Below are 12,265 nucleotides of genomic sequence, written 5' to 3' on the forward strand. Positions count from 1 at the left end.
GGATCACATGACCGTTAAGTTTGAAAATATTCCCCTATACCATTTGCAACTACTCCAAAAATATCAACCTTGTCACACCTTGGAACTGGGAGTTATTGCATTAAATGTCTGAAAATTAACTTTGACCTCATATAACTTCGCACACGAAGGTCACACAGGGGTCAACCTATTGACATTTATGATCAGAAGGTACCTTTGACATCTGAAAATAGCATCGAAACTGTAAAAAATCCACAAAACACGAAAAGGTCACCAGAGGTCAAATTGAGGTCAAGGGTCACCCAGATGCGGGTCGACAATTGGATTACATTGAAGCAACTCCCAACCCTAACGGACAATTTGGTCTCAAGTTGTCGCAAAAATACTAGTTTATCATTAATTGACCTTTGGTGACCTTGTATCACATGACCGTTAAGTTTGAAAATATTCCCCTATACCATTTGCAACTACTCCAAAAATATCAACCTTGTCACACCTTGGAACTGGGAGTTATTGCATTAAATGTCTGAAAATTAACTTTGACCTCATATAACTTCGCACACGAAGGTCACACAGGGGTCAACGTATTGACATTTATGATCAGAAGGTACCTTTGACATCTGAAAATAGCATCGAAACTGTAAAAAATCCACAAAACACGAAAAGGTCACCAGAGGTCAAATTGAGGTTAAGGGTCACCCAGATGCGGGTCGACAATTGGATTTCATTGAAGCAACTCCCAACTCTAACGGACAATTTGTTCAAGTTATCGCTAAAATACTAGTTTTTATCATTAATTGACCTTTGGTGACCTTGTATCACATAACCGTTAAGTTTGAAAATATTCCCCTATACCATTTGCAACTTGTCTCAAAATATCAACGGTGTAACACCTTGGCACTGGGAGTTATAACACTAAATGTCTGAAAATTAACTTTGACCTCATATAACTTAACATACAAAGGTCACCTTGGGTCAACTTATTGACATTTTTTATTGATGAGACCTAAATTAGAGCATCAAACTATAAAAATTCAAACATTTTTTTCTTTGCCCATTTTCTACCCCCAAAATACTAGTTTTTTTACATTGACCTTTGGTGACCTCGGATCACATGACCGTTAAGTTTGAAAATATTCCCCTATACCATTTGCAACTTGTCCAAAAATATCAACCATGTCACACCTTGGAACTGGGAGTTGTTGCATTAAATGTGTGAAAATTAACTTTGACCTCGTATAACTTCGCACACGAAGGTCACACGGGTGTCAACCAATTGACATTTTTGATCGGAAGGTACCTTTGATATCCAAATCTAGCATCAAAACCAAACATTTTCTTTTTTGCTCGTTTCCTCCCAAAATAAGCACATTTTTTCTAATGTGACCTTTGACCTTTTGACCTTGGTTTCAGATGTAGTTTAATCTCCTGATTCCAAAAGACAAAACGAAAAGTCTGTAAAACCATCCTAACTCCGACCGAAAAACTTTGACCCCATATAACTTGGCACATAAAGGTCACACGGGGTCAACCTATTGACATTTATGATCAGAAGGTACTTTTGACATCTGAAAATAGCATCGAAACTGTAAAAATCCCCAAAACACGAAAAGGTCACCAGAGGTCAAATTGAGGTCAAGGGTCACCCAGATGCGGGTCGACAATTGGATTACATTGAGGCAACTCCCAACCCTAACAGACATTTCGTTCTCAAGTTTGAAAATGCTCCCCTAACCAGTTCACAACTTGTCCCAAAATATCAATCTTGTCGCACATTGGCACTGGGAGTTATTGCAGTTTTAATAACCGAAAACCGAAAATATTAAAACTGCAATAACTGACCTTTGGTGACCTTTGCGGGCACCAAAAACAATAGGGCACACCTTCTCCATATGGCGGATCTATAGTCCAAGTTTGGCCTCAATCCAACATTCCCTTATTGAGATAGAGCGTACCCAAGCAAGTGTCACAGACACACACACACACACACATCGAACACAGTGGCGTACCAAATTCATATTATTATTTAAATATTATCATTAAATACTTACTAAATAAATAGACTTACCGCTTTCTTGCACTGGATCTATCTAATTGTTGAGAGTTTGGTTTGGTGTGCTTTTTGCGTCACCCGCCATGCGGGATACAATAAGTCACGGGTAGTACGAGCACGCAGTTCCATTGATTTTTACCCCAAACATCCAGCATATCGACAAGCACTCGTCCAATCACAATAGGAATCAAAAATTCAACCAATGATATTGCCTTATTACTGCATGATCACCGTGTGTTTTTATCTAATTATCATAAAGACAGGGAGTTGAATTTAAAGGTACAGGTCACAGTATAAAATAATAACACTATGTTCACCGATGTAATTGAGAAAATGGTTACGTGTACATCGCAATACCTTTAAGTACCATGCGCTGTATTAAAAATCACCTACAAAATTACGGAAAACGTACCAAAAGTATGTTTTCTGATCATTTTAAAATGTTATCAATAAGTAACATTGAAGTGTCATCATGTGATGTACACTACGATGAAATTTCATATGAAACAGACATTTGGGTAAAAACTAGTAGGCATTTAAAGAGCGATTGGTGTGAGATAATCTCCATATATGTAATATATGCTTTTTTGCCAAATTCACGCATTCAGCATGGGAAACCTTGTACTTTTTGTTCTATTTGTTACTCATGAATAAAATGTTACCCAGTGCCAAAGTTATTGTAATAGCATATAAAGGGAACCCCAACAGCAATAGGATTGTTCTATTCACTAGTAAACAGTGAAAGACCTTTGTAAGAAGTATCGCAAGCATCCAACCTGATTTTATCAACGAACTGTTGTGTTAAGGCCACTAAACTTGTGCAAAAAATAATTGAGGTTACTGTTTTTGTCACCTGATGTGATAGGCCTACATGTAGCCTAGGCAAGTGTATGCTGCAGTTAATTGTAACTAACGTAGGAGCTAAATTGATTGACCACATGTATCATCACATTCTAAATTACTATTCAAAAGTCATACATTTATTTACATTCCAGATATTTTGTGCTGTACCACCCTTTTTTTAGTATTTCAAGTTCTTCCGTATCTATGAAAAGAATATCTCCTTTGCTTTGGAGATTCGAAGAAAAGCTCAGATGTAACAGGTTAACACCGCTCTATGTTCAAATGGTTACAATGAAATTGGAAAGAAAGTGTTTTTCTCACATATAATTTGAATAATAACCATGGAATAATAACTTTGGAAAATAGTTTCACACTCCTTCAGTGTAAGCATCGTTGCTCAGAAATAGGCTTAAAGAAGTCAAGAACATGAGTTAGACATAAGTTAAACAACAAAGCATCCTCAGATTAAATAGTCTCATCCATGTGACTTTGCACTTCAATGCAGTGTTTCTCAGTGCATTTTTTCAGGTTTTAAAGGTCAAGTGACACGTAATAGATTTCCTTCAAACTTGCAGAAATTGAGAAGCTACATATCAAAACCCTATACTCCAAATTTGGAGTTCCACGATTGTTTCTTTGCTGGTTTAATTAAATTAATAACCAAGCTAATTCCGTAAGATAATGACGTCACGGGGGAACCGCCAATGTTACCAAAACTAAGTAGGCCTAATATGCTAACCGAGATCAAAGCTGTAAACAATACGTCACGGACAGTAAAGAAAATATCATATGAGAATGGGTGCACAAGAGTACAAGAAAGTTTCGTGTTCGTCAAACACTGTATACAGCGATAGCTTAGTACCAGTGCACTCAGCCAGCCTAGCTGCCTAAGTAAAGATTGGCTTGGACCTTCGAGCGGATCTTATGTGTGCAGTGCGCACTTCACTAGGTAAAGTTTCGTTTCCTATCGCCTATCCGCGCAACTTGGATTTGGAACACCAACAGCTCGCCGTCTACAAGACAATGCCGTACCTTCTCTATTTGAAGAAAGTCAATCAAATCTTCAAATCTCGAGGAGATATAGAAACAAGTAGAACAGTAGTTGCGAAGCTGGATCGGAAAAGAGTAGGTGTATTTTCTGGCCTAGGCCTACTACAAGGACTTAGTATTATTACTAACTTACAGTAGGCTAATTCTTATAATTTCGTTCAGTTAGTTAGGCCATAAATTAGGTATGGCGACGATAAAGTTAGGCGTAGGCTAGGGCTTACTTAAGCATTTGATCAGTGGTACATCATGTAGCATCAGCTATTTACATGTCATTTTGCCTAATAATGTGCTCCCACCGATCTTCATACTCAGAGTCATGCCTCATATGTTGAACAGTAAATGACATCCTTATTATTTTGCCATTTTTGGTGGTATTTTTGTTACAAGAAAAAACGCTTGTGACAGGTGCACATGCTTTAAAAAAAATGAAACTGCTTTCTTAAATGAACTTTCATAACTTCCTTGTTCTTTTCTTTCCCAATTTTCACTACTTAGATTAATCTAGAAGCTGTTCATCATTTGCAATGCTCATGGTGTGAGTGGCCCATATTTTTGCAGCCACATAAAGTAGGAGGATATGCTCCTCCAGATAAGAGAACCATCTAGGCAGCAGACCCCTGTCCAAGAGCAGCCTACTGTATGTTTCTCTTTGTGGTTGGGGTTGGCTTTTTGGGGCCAGTTTGTAGTGTTTTATTTGTCTTGCTTCTGTTGGCCTTTGGGTCCGTGTCCTTTTCGCGTCACGTTAAACGCTGCGTTAGTGAGAGATTGATGGGTTTCAGTTGTTGTTTTACAGACTGGGTTTGTTTTTGGTTTTCTTGACCTTTGGTCCGTGTCCGTTGTTCTTAGCACGTAAAAAGCAACTGTATGTGTGTGGTATAATAAGCGTTTATTCTAATTTTCAGTGAATGTAACACATGTACAAGTCCAGTGTTCACTGGTCCCCTACCACCATTGAAGTTGCTGACTGGACCAACAGAGACAAGATGCTGTGGCATCCTCATCGGGATACACCGAAAAACCGCCAGGTAGTACGGACTACACTCCATCAATTCACTCATCTGATGAATCTGAACATGACAAATCAATTGGTGCTATCACTTTCTGGACAGAGGATCATTATTAATTTTGACACCAACACTGTGGGGCAGTCTGGAATGTGTGGTGAGGCCATCAGTCTTTTCTTCAATTATCGTATACATGCTGTATCTGGTAGAGTTGTCACAGCGGTATGTGAACAAGAAATAAAGGCACAAACAAGTAGTTGGATTTAACAGAGTGCTTTTTACGTGACCCGCCATGCGGGATACAAAACGTCACGGCCAAACGGCACTACCGAACCATCCCATTCTGACAAACGAAACTAAGGTCTAGCGAGCCAAAAAAACATGCGCCCGCCGACCTGCAGAGACAAAACGCCCAACCCCCCCCCCCCCCCCCACTGAAACATTCAAAAACGTACAGAAGGACGACCCGCACGCAGCGAAACGAAAAACCCCTCCCCAGCACACCAGCGTCCAAAAAAGGCAGCCCCAGATAAACGGCGAAAATCGCCTTCAATCTGAAGGCGAATGTCGGACTTCACCGCCTCTAGGACTGCCTGCCAACTGGCAAATTTCCCCCTAAAAACCAAATTACACCTATTCCGCCAAACATGTTTTTTTACAATAGAGCAAACAAAAATGATGCGGTGCAACACAGCTACCGAACAAACTGGAGGGTCTACCCCATATAAAATAAAGCCCTGCCCTACCGACCATGAACGGTCTCCCGTAACACGGTCGGTCCAGGTCTGGAACCACTCCCATAAGTTTACTACAAAGTAACAATGCCAAAAAACATGAGCAGTACTCTCTAAGCTGTCACAGCCGGTCCTAGGGCACAGTCCATCACCCAATCGCCAATGATATCTTTTTAGGTTGGTCACCAAGGCACCGTGTGCAACTCTCCATGCAAGATCACGGAGCCTGTAACCATTCAGCCTTGAATGCACCGAACGCCATACTTCGGCAGAATGACGTCCCTGGACAAAAGTTGCATTCAAGGCCTTATCCCTCAACGAACTGTGAACGAGGGCCGGCTGTGACAGGTCAACAGGGGGCAACTCAATCAGAGCGGAGCAGATGACACGCACCACCCTGTTTGGAGTACTACTATGCGGTTCTCTGTTGCTAAACAGCGCCGGGACCCATCGACGCAGGTGCAAACCGCCCCAAAAACGTACAAAATATGAACAAGGCAACCCTGGGTCAGTTACCGCTACAAACAACTGCTTAAATAACAAAAAGGTCAATTTACTTCCCAGATGAACCACCCCTAGTCCCCCCTTCTCCAGTTTTTGGTATAATGCCGCCCTCTTGACAAGCTCTGTACCCCCAGACCATATGAATGAAAAAATCGCCCTCTCCAACCGTACCAGGACGCGACGCGGAATAGGGTGTGCTTTTTACGTGACCCGTCATACGGGATACAAAACGTCACGGCCAAACGGCACTACCAAACCATCCCATTCTTACAAACGAACCGCAGGTCAAGCGAGCCAAAAAAAAGTACATACGCTCACCGACCTGCAGAGACAAAACGCCCAACCCCCCCCCCCTGAAATATTAAAAAACTACAAAAGGACGACCAGCACGCAGCGAAACAAAACACCCTTCCCCAGCACACCACCGTCCAAAAAAGGCAGCCCTAGATAAACGGCGAAAATCGCCTTCAACCTGAAGGCGAATGTCAGACTTCACCGCCTCCAGGACTGCCTGCCAACTGGCAAATTTCCCCCTAAAAACAACATCACATCTATTCCTCCAAATAAGTTTTTTTACAACAGAACAAACATAGATAATACGCTGCAACACAGCAACGGAACAAACTGGAGGATCTAATCCATACAAGACAAAACCCTGTCCCACCGACCAGGAACGGTCTCCCGTTAAACGGTCGGTCCAGGACTGAAACCACTCCCACAAGTTCAAAACAAAGGGGCAATGCCAAAAAACATGGGCAGTACTCTCTAAGCTGTCACAGCCGGTCCTCGGGCACAGTCCATCACCCAATCGCCAGTGATACCTTTTCAGATTGGTCACCAAGGCACCGTGTGCAATTCTCCATGCAAGGTCACGGAGCCTGCAACCATTCAGCCTTGAATGCACCGAACGCCATACTTCGACAGGATGACGTCCCTGTACAAAAATTGCATTCAAGGCCCTATCCCGCAACGAACTGTGAACGAGGGCCGGCTGTGACAGGTCAACAGGGGGCAACTCAATCAGAGCGGAGCAAATGACACGCACCACCCTGTTTGGAGTACTACTATGCGGTTCTCTGTTGCTAAACAGCGCCGGGACCCATCGACGCAGGTGCAAACCGCCCCAAAAACGTACAAAATATGAACAAGGCAACCCTGGGTCAGTTACCGCTACAAACAACTGCTTAAATAACAAACAAGTTAACTTACTTCCCAGATGAACCACCCCTAACCCACCCTTCTCCAGTTTTTGGTACATTACCGCCCTTTTGACAAGCTCTGTACCACCCGACCAAATAAATGAAAATATCGCTCTCTCCAACCGCACTAAGACGCGACGCGGAATTGGATACACCGCGCCCGGGTACCACAAGATGGGCGAAACAAAACGATTAACTACGGTGACTTTCCCTAGGATCGAAAGCCAGCGGGTGCCAAAGAATTCGAGCCTGCTCTCAAATACCTCAGCCCTCTCGCTCCAGGTGACATCACCAGGTGCATCGTAGCCGAACCATATACCATTAATTTTGATATTCTGATCCGACCACGACGCACCGAATGGTAAGTCTCTGTATCTCCAGCTACCAAGACGAAGGCCCTTTGTCTTTTCTGGATTCAACTTCGCCCCGGTAGCTCTCTCAAAAATAGATAAATCCTGCGAGAGTGCGCGAAAGGAGCCCAGACTCGAAACAACACATGTCACGTCATCTGCATATTGAGCGCATTTCACTTTGGCACCCCCTGGCACAACGAATGGAACAAGTCTGGAGTCCCTTTCCAAAAGACGAGAGAGGGACTCGCTAAACAAAACATAAAGTAATGGAGACAGAGGGCACCCCTGGCGCACCCCCCTCTCTACGTTAAAAACCTCCGAACAAAACCCATTTACGATAACAGAACTGAAACTTTCCTGATACAAAACAGAAATCCATTTACGAAAATTTGGGTGCAACTGAAACGTCTCCAATACATTCATTAAAAAACCGCGATCCACCATGTCAAAGGCCTTCTGCTGGTCCAGAGACACCAATGCACATGGCAGATCACGCTCAATAACAAAGTCGGTCAAGTCGCGCATCAACCACAAGTTCTGCTGGATGCAATGACCCTTCACTGCACAAGTCTGGAGATCACCCACAAGATGCGGCATAGCCAGTGCAAGGCGGTTGCACAAAGCCTTAGCCAGCAACTTGTAGTCCACATTTAACAAGGTGATCGGACGCTTGTTACGGGGATCCAAGGGGTCCCCAGACTTGGGCAGCAAAGTAATCATGCCCAGACGTTGACTTTGGTTTAACAGTCCGTTTTGGAAGGCGTCCTCGAAGACGGCTCTGATGTCGGGTCCTATTATTGCCCAGAAGGTTCGGTAGAACTCCCTCGGAAGCCCGTCCGAACCCGGGGACTTGCCATTCTTCATCTTCGAAAGCGCCTTCCAAAGCTCAACAGTGGTTATTTCGCCCCCCAAAATATCATTGACATCGTGGGGAACGGTTTTTGAGAATCCCCTCAATAAATCAGCCTGTGCCGACAAGTCGACATTGCCACGCGTAAACAAACTCGAATAGTACTCTTTATATACGCGGACAATGCCGTGAGGGTCACTAACCACGGTCCCATCAGTAGCGCGTACAGACGGGACGCGTCTGTCACCTGCCGATGAGCTAACGGACTGGTAAAACCTCAGTGAAGGGCGCTCCTCGGCTTCCACCGCTTCGACACGGGCCCTGACGCGGGCACCGTGGTACTTTTCATCGAGATAAGTCTGCAAAGCGATGACTGCCGAAGGGTCGCCAAACTTCACCTCCGCGTACAGCTTGGAGAATTTTTCTCTTCGACGCCGTGCGCGGGTCACGCAATACTGAATTGCGTAGCGTTTGATGCGCAACTTGACCTCATCCCACCATTGGGATGTAGAAGCAAAGGCCGGCTTCAATGTTTGCCATCCTTTGTACCTGGTCTCGAAACCCTGGCGGAACTCTGCCTCGCCAAGAATCCGACAGTTAAGCTTCCATAGGCCCCGCCCGATGGGGAAAATGGAAGGCAAAACAAAACGTGCTACTACAGTGTCATGGTCAGAGAGCGGACAGCTGAGCGTCTCGCAACCCGAAAATGTAAAACTTACGGGCGCATACACTCGATCTATCCTGGAGGCATCTTCTCCGTTAGGCCTCACCCACGTATACACCGTACTACACGGGTGCATATGCCTCCAGACATCGGCTAAAAGGTGTGCCGAAGTGAATCTGTCCAATTCTGTGATCCCAGCGTCGGGACTTGCAGACACAGAAGTTCCGAGTCTGTCAAGACCCGAGTCTGGGACACAGTTAAAGTCTCCGACCATGACACACGGCGCACTACCAGGAACAAAGGAAGGCAGCGTGTTAAAAAAATCTCGTCTAGCAGAAGGCCGATTGGGAGCATACACATTGCAAATGGCGATGTTACCCTGTGGATACTTGAATAGAATGCAAACCAATCGGCCCTCGTGATCCGTCTCCACCCTAGTGGCACAACCCGCCTGACGAGCTGACAGAAGGATGACAGTGCCACAGGATGAAGACGAACCAAACGAAGCATGCAGCTCACCACCCCACTCATAAGCCCATAGAGGGACATCTTCTTCCAAAATATGTGTTTCTTGCAGGCAAACGCAGTCGACCTCCATTGATTTACAATACTGGAAAATGCGACTGCGCTTGCGATGATCCCTCATGCCATTCACGTTCAAAGTGGCAACTGAAAGTGTATGGGCCATGAGAGGGCAGTGGGGCAAAACTACGAAGACGACGATTCCGTAAGCTTCAAGCGCGCCCTTGACGACATATCGTCGTCCGAGTCGTCACTTGAAGCCGACCTTTTAAGAGAGGGTTCCCCCATTTCGTCGTACCAGCTCGTCCCAGTGGCACGTTTCGGCTCGCTGATCACCGATTCACCGGAGTCGCTGTCAGACAGAACCTCCGGAGAATAGATGACCACCGATTCTCCGTCAGACAAAGCCTCCGGATCTGGCGATACCGGCGGCGGACTGGGGACGGAACTGGACGAGTTGATGGGGGAAGCTGGTGGAGACTTTCTCGGTGCGGGCACGGGGTTGGGGTCTGCAACGACGGGGGAGGGTGAACCAGGTGCAGGGGAGGGTAAAATCCCACCAGATTCCCCCTCCTCTCGTGAAGTAGTAGGTGCGTCGGAACTTGACTTACCCCCACTCTTAGTCCTAGAGACATAAGAGGAGGGACAAGCTCGAAAGACATGTCCCTCCTTCCCACATAGTGAGCACACAACCTCGTTTGGGCAAGCGGTGCTATCATGCCCAAGACGAAGGCAGCGCCCACATTTCTTGTTTGGGCAGCCCTTGGCTTCGTGCCCGGTCTCCCCACACCTGAAGCAGGTACGGGGCTGACCGGGATACCGCACGTGGGCTTTATGCCCTGCTATAAACAGGAAGGAGGGAATGTCCTGTTTCAGGTCGATCCGAACCTGTCGGTGCCCGTTCAACACCCCAGGGGCTTGTGCATAGGAGCACATTTTGGCAGCCTTGACAGCCCCGAACCGACCCAAAACCGTTACGACAAGTTCCTGCCGCACCTCTAGTCCTACGTGGATGATAGTTACCCATACGGATCGCTCGTATGGAGTAACTGTCATCCCCTCGACGTTACTCAGCGACGTGACACCTTTCTGACGGGCCACGTCACTGGTAAAACGTAAATCGTACGTATTACGACCCTGGAGAGCTTGTAAAGCATCAACCTCTCCAGGCACAACAACACCCTTACTCTTTAAAATACTAAAAACTTGCACCGGTGGAACCGCTTGTTCACCGGTGAAGGTCAACTTAACAATTTTCGAATCACGGCGCGATGCCATGATACCGAAGGTGGCTATGCCACAGAGGAGTAACAAAAACAAACTAAAGACACGTTTAAACTTAAAACGATATACGATAACTATATACGACAAACGCACACACCCGCCTGGCGGGAAGTATAACACAGTACAGTAAGGTAAGAAAGTAGCTGTATCAGATGGAGAGCGAGAGCGAAAAACACGTCCGCACTCCACGAAAGCCAACTGACCAACGGAATAGGGTACACCGCGCCCGGGTACCATAAGATGGGCGAAACGAAACGATTAATAACAGTGACTTTCCCCAAGATTGAAAGCCAGCGGGTGCCAAAGGTTTCGAGTCTGCTCTGAAATACCTCAGCCCTCTCGTTCCAGGTGACATCACAAGGTGCATCGTAGCCGAACCATATACCATTAATTTTGATATTCTGATCCGACCACGACGCACCGAATGGTAAGTCTCTGTATCTCCAGCTACCAAGACGAAGGCCCTTTGTCTTTTCTGGATTCAACTTCGCCCCGGTAGCTCTCTCAAAAATAGATAGATCCTGCGAGAGTGCGCGAAAGGAGCCGAGACTCGAAACAATACATGTCACGTCATCTGCATATTGAGCGCATTTCACTTTGGCACCCCCTGGCACAACGAATGGAACAAGTCTGGAGTCCCTTTCCAAAAGACGAGAGAGGGACTCGCTAAACAAAACATAAAGTAATGGAGACAGAGGGCACCCCTGGCGCACCCCCCTCTCTACGTTAAAAACCTCGGAACAAAACCCATTTACGATAACAGAACTGAAACTTTGTTCATACAAAACAGAAATCCATTTACGAAAATTTGGGTGCAACTGAAACGTCTCCAATACATTCATTAAAAAACCGCGATCCACCATGTCAAAGGCCTTCTGCTGGTCCAGAGACACCAATGCACATGGCAGATCACGCTCAATAACAAAGTCGGTCAAGTCGCGCATCAACCACAAGTTCTGCTGGATGCAATGACCCTTCACTGCACAAGTCTGGAGATCACCAACAAGATGCGGCATACCCAGTGCAAGGCGGTTGCACAAAGCCTTAGCCAGCAACTTGTAGTCCACATTTAGCAAGGTGATCGGACGCTTGTTATGGGGATCCAAGGGGTCCCCAGACTTTGGCAGCAAAGTAATCATGCCCAGACGTTGACTTTGGTTTAACAGTCCGTTTTGGAAGGCGTCCTCGAAGACGGCTCTGATGTCGGGTCCTATTATTGCCCAGAA

This window comes from Apostichopus japonicus, chromosome 17 (assembly GCF_037975245.1).
Source record: "Apostichopus japonicus isolate 1M-3 chromosome 17, ASM3797524v1, whole genome shotgun sequence".
Taxonomy (NCBI): domain Eukaryota; kingdom Metazoa; phylum Echinodermata; class Holothuroidea; order Aspidochirotida; family Stichopodidae; genus Apostichopus; species Apostichopus japonicus.